Source organism: Lactuca saligna, chromosome 8 (genome assembly GCF_052625555.1).
Source record: "Lactuca saligna cultivar CGN05327 chromosome 8, ASM5262555v1, whole genome shotgun sequence".
Taxonomy (NCBI): domain Eukaryota; kingdom Viridiplantae; phylum Streptophyta; class Magnoliopsida; order Asterales; family Asteraceae; genus Lactuca; species Lactuca saligna.
Genome location: NC_136424.1, coordinates 126,557,668 through 126,563,393, shown reverse-complemented (window position 1 = coordinate 126,563,393; position 5,726 = coordinate 126,557,668). Strand labels below are relative to the sequence as shown.

At 37.6% G+C, this 5,726-nt stretch overlaps 1 non-coding gene across 1 annotated transcript; it reads left to right on the top strand.

Annotated features, from left to right (window-relative positions):
• Nucleotides 1-3,449: 3,449 nt before the first annotated feature.
• LOC145013470 (small nucleolar RNA R71) lies at nt 3,450-3,556 on the top strand. The gene has a single exon (XR_013665028.1). It is a non-coding gene; the product is annotated as a small nucleolar RNA R71 (small nucleolar RNA).
• Nucleotides 3,557-5,726: the final 2,170 nt, after the last annotated feature.

Here is a 5,726-nt window from a genome sequence, read left to right as displayed (position 1 = left end):
GGAGTACTCGGTGGATAGGAGATCGAATGCTGCTCTCCGGAGATACTCCAGAGTTGAATGTTTCGGAGGCAATACTATGCCATAAAGCAAACACAGTAGCACCATCTTCATACCCTCTTGCTGCATCCCTCAAAAACATGCCCAACTCGGGAGTCATAGCCTCTTGGGGATTATATATCCCCACCCTCCAAGAAAATTCCATGAGGCTGCATGCCCGATACTCACCCCTGAGACGGAATACCAAAGCTTGTTGATAATGGGGGTCGTGGACATTCTCTTGGAATGTAACCGTTGAGAAAAAATCAACACAAAACTCCTTATATACCTGTTCTTGGATGCGAAAAAGGTTGAACCATCCCGAGCAAGTGAACGAATAAGTGTTTCCAATAAATATTTTGGTCAGAAACGGGGACATCCTATCCATGAGTCCAACTTCCCTCAACCGTGTCCAGTTCATGGTGGGTGCAACTTGAATTTGCCTATTGTAAAGCCACCCCAACCGATTGTTCCATCGGGTCAAAATTTCTTGGGGCATCATTGTTGGGAAATTGTAAAACAGGTGTAAACCTGCTACTCCAGTTGGTACTTCCCTCTTAGGAGCCATATTTGCATAAATAAACATAAAACATAGCCAAGAAAAACATACCAAAAGATTAAAGGTAAACAGAACTGAAACTGTCAAGTCCCAGGATTTACATCGTGAATCCATAAAAGTTCACGTTGTGAACTCGTAAACAACAACCAGAATTGGACATATCAGGATTCAAATCAGGTCAACAATGTCAATAGGGTTCACTCCTAAGGCCATTTCAAACTCATCACACGCACATGCAACAACAACTTCACATAGATAGGGTAACAATTTTAAGATTCAAGTGAAATGCAAACCCTAGCCCCTAAATCTTGCAAATAAGTCAACAATAATCAATGTAAAGAAGATTAACTTATCTATTTTGGAGGATTACGTAAGAAAAAGATAACTAAATAAAGGAATTAGCTGCAATTGCGAAGCGTGGGGGGGGGGGGGGACCAGAGGAAACATGTTCACTTCGGGGGGGGGGGGGGGGGGGGGGGATAAGATAGGAATTAGGTCAATTGGATTCTATCTTAAATTTGCGGTCCCAAGTGTTTAAGGATTCACGTCGTGAGTTCGTGTGGGCTGTAAAATTGGGCCCTTTTAATAATATAAAACTGTAACATGGAGTGGGCTGGACTAACAATGTGCTAAGGAATATATTGTACATTTAACCTGGACTCACGTCGTGAATACTATCTGATCATGAAATTAATTATAAACTCCAAATTTGTCTATCATTATCACTTAATTTTTAGGGACCCCACATTCAATGTTATATTGTGCATAAAGTGATTCAGATGACATGATCGATTTCCTAAAAACTAAAAATGCAAAAAGAAAAAGAAAGAAAACGCAAACCAGACTCGGGTTGCCTCCCGATAAGCGCTTCTTTTTGAGGAGTCGTGAGCTGGACTCCGTGTCTCATACGTTGAATCTATAGATGAGTCCACCATCAGGATCTTCTGCTCCTTGAAACATCTCTTATAAGCTTGCACTCGACGAATATACGCCTTTTTAGAATTCTCCTTTTTAGCCTTGACTTTGTATCCATCGAGCTTGCGTTTGATCCCTTGAGTCTTCAATTTTTCGTCATTTTTAAGCTTTATAATATCCTCCTCCTCCTCCACCACTAAGCTAGTCACCTTTGATGTAACCTCCTCTTCATCACTATACATGTCATTACTTTCCTTACTTACCCAAGATGTTGGTTTTGTATAAGTTATGACTTCAACGAAAAATGGAATGGATGCCCTTGGTTTAGTGCGCTTGACTTGATCAATTGCCTTGATTTCTTCTTTCATCAGTTTTTCCAATTCTTCAAGTTCATTATCTTCATCAATATTGAACACTTCACCCTTAACATCATATCCTTGAAATCCATCTTCCATTCCAAAAATTTCCTTATCATCTCCAACTCTCAAGGTGAGCTTAGATTCGCGTATATCAACCAAAGCCCCAGTAGTGTTTAATAACGGGGGACCAAGAATAATCGGAACATCAGGATCTTCTTTCATGTCCACCACCACAAAATCTATTGGAAAAACGAATTTCCCAATTTTTACAAGAATATCTTCAACAATGCTCCGAGGTTGTGTCACTGAACGGTTTGCCATGTGAATAATCATCTTTGTAGCCTTTAGCTTTGGAATATTCAGCTTTTGATAAAATGAAAAAGGCATCAAGTTTATGCTAGCCCCAGAATTGGCTAAAGCATAAATCTTCAAATTATTCCCGAACTTGCATGGAAGAGTAAGACGTCTAGGATCTCCCATCTTCTTAGGAAACTCTCCTAATACAGCTTTTGAGCTTTGCTCACTTAGAATCACCTTAGAATTCTTAATTAATTATTGACGAGTGTTTATTAAGTCTTGGAGGAACTTCGCGTATTCTGGAATTTTCGAAAGTGAATCAATGAAAGGAGTATTAAGAGGAATACCCTTTATTTGTTGAATAAACTCCAGATGTTCCCTTTCCAATGGGCTAAGATGTGCTCGAGACAGGAATGGCAAAGGCGATTTATAAGCTGGAACAAATACGGTTTTTTTCTATTCTGACCGAACCCACGTGGTGAACTTATCGAGCTCATGACGTGAATCTGACATTTCAGTAGCTTTTTCGTTTCTTAGCTTGGACTTCTTTGGCTTCGGTTCAGATGGCCTTGGCTCCACTTCTAGTGCTTCTAGGAACTCAGAAATCACCTCTTCCTCAGTATCAATGGCCATGACGTGAGATTGAAATTTCTTTTTGGGAGATGGTGAAGATATTTTGTTATTAACCAAAGTAGTAAGTTGACCAATTTGGACTTCTAAACTTTGAATTGATGCTTGATGATTTCTTAATGAAGTTTTCTGTTCAATCATCATTTTGTGTTGTTCCTTCATCATATTCATGTGTTCTTTTAGCACTGCATCGGTATCTTCGTGTCTTCTCTCGGATGCTTCCATGAATCGGCTCAACATGGTTTCTAATTCCACTTTCTTCTCGGTTGGTGGCTGCTCTTTTTGGTAGAAGCCTCGGCCAATTGGCTTATATTTCTCTTCCTTTTGCTTCTTGTATTCTTCATATGGCAACCACTCTTTCTTTGGTTTTCTCCAGTCTTCATCGCGTTTATCACCAATTGAATATCAAACTAGAGAATTTTTGTTCCCATACTCATTCAAACGACAATCTTTAGTCAGAATGTGCACCCCCAACTCCTTTCACGATTTCATTCCTTGGATTGTGGTATTCACTAGAATGCTTTACAAATTCTTCAACCAATTCCTTGACCTCGCCCAAATTTTTCTTCGTAAGCGGTCCTTGAGAATCAAGGAGTTGTCTTGTCATTACATTGACCCCATCATAGAATATGGACACTTCTTGTTGAATGTTAAGGTCATGATGAGTACAGTTCCTTAACAACCCTTTATAACACTCCCATGCTTCGTATAGTGACTCCCCCGGGTTTTGCTCAAAATTAGTTATTGCCTTCTTGATTTTAGCTATCTTGGATAGTGGAAATAATTGGTCTAGAAACGGATCATGCATTTGAGCCCAAGTAGTGATTATACCAGGTGGAAGTGCTTTTAACTAATCCCTTGCAGCCCCTTTAAAGGTAACGGGAAGCATCCTTAGCAAGACGGTATCTCTGTTAACATTCGGGACATTGAAGTAATCAACAATGTCGTTCACTTCATCTAAGTGCTTGAACGCATCCTCATGATCTTTTCCATAGAATGGGATATCCTTTAGTACATAAAGGATATGCCCTTTCAACTCGAATGTGGCAGTGGCAGGAATAGCAGGTTGTACTAAGCCAGGACCAACATCATCTCGAATTCTCTTTTTGTAAGCTCCCATGGACATTTCTTCAATATTTTCCATCTCGTTCTTTGGCTCGTTTTTGGGTTCACTTGTATGTTTTTCAAATTCAGGCTCGGTATCATATTCAGACTCGTTTGGGATGGGTATTTGATCTAAGTGTTCAAGCTTGCTGTTGTTCTTTGAAGATGAACTTGACTCCCCCGTTTTCTTCCCCGACTTCTTTGAGAACACTAACTTGAATTCTTGTAAAGGCGTTTTATTTGGTGTTTTATCTTCATTCATGTTCTTATCCTTCTTTTTGTGAATTGCAGACTCGGGATCTTCAAGTGGTGGCACCAAAGGGATGTTAGAACCTCTGGTCATGAACTCCTGAAATAAAACAAAAAGATAAAAATGTAAAACTAAACTAAGAAAGACGAACTAAAATAAATAAAACTAAGAACTTCAGTTCTCACATCGTGATCCTTAAAGAATCACGTCGTGAGTCCTGTAATGCAGAAAAAAATTAAAACAGAAAATAACTTCTTGCAGTTTTACCCTACAAAAATGATCGATTAATTTAAAGCAAACAAACTAATAATTAACTACGCTAGTCATACGACAACGGCGCCAAAAACTTGATGTGTGCAATTAGCTACACCTAATTTTAATATTTATAACCTAACTAACTCAACTAACTAAAATACACCTAGGCAGTGTACCTAATCAAATTATAGAATAGTTGGGTAAGTCTGGTGTCAATCTCAGGGAACGGTATTAACTAAATAAGTTATCTACTATTAAATTAACCTAATTTTAGAGCAAGGAGTTTTATCTGATTTTTCAAGACCAAATGAACTTATATCACATAATTCTATCAGTGAATTAAAAACACTCATGTCTAGTTTGAATCCACTTCTTTATTTATGTTTAGCTAATAATTATTAATTATCAAAGTTGGTTACCAATTATTATGTAATTAGCAATTCAAGTCCAAATTTACTAATCTTTTTACCAATTCATGAAATACCTTGTATGGTCACACATAAGTAAAACACAAAATTAGTTATTAATTATAAGTGAGCTATGTAAGATTTATCTAGCAAACACAATTATAGTCATAAATTATGTTCTCTAGCACAGCTAAATTAGTTACTTTTATGACTTATCTAAGATTTTGGTCGATTCTAGCTCTAGCAATTCAATGTTCAATAAATCACTAGGTTTAAAGTTCATGTAATTTAATGGTTACTAAGCTACACATAACATGAATTTAAGCAACTAAGAAACTAAAATAACATGCTAGGTAATGATAATCAAACACAAGCAATAAACCAACTAATCAAATTCAATAATCATTAAGCTAAAACATAATTCCGAAGCTTCATCTAGCTAGACAAGAGCTGCTCGATTCAGCTACTCATTGTAACAAGTAAGCAAAAACAAATCAAATTATCAAACATGTTTATAACTATCAAAGTAATTAACTAATTATGAATCTTTACTCCTGTTGTTGTTGAAAGCCTTTTACAAAACTCTTTTTCTGCTCAAAATCGTCTTCTGGTAACCTTCCAATTAGCCAAAAAAACTCCCCAAGTCGTAGTGGGCAAGGGAATTTATAGTTTTCTGAGTTCCCGAGTTCACGTCGTGAACCATAAGGATTCACATCGTGAATATGGGATAAGCGTGTTCGGCAAGGACTCTTTCACCCGCATGTATATCTTCTAGAACTCTACACTCACCTCGTGAATCATGAATTATTCACGTCGTGAGTACATCTTTTGGTGATATTTCCGTTCTTCTTTTCTTCAATCCTCCAAAGTTCCAAATATTGTCAATTCTGGTCCCTTACTTCGAAAATGCCTTA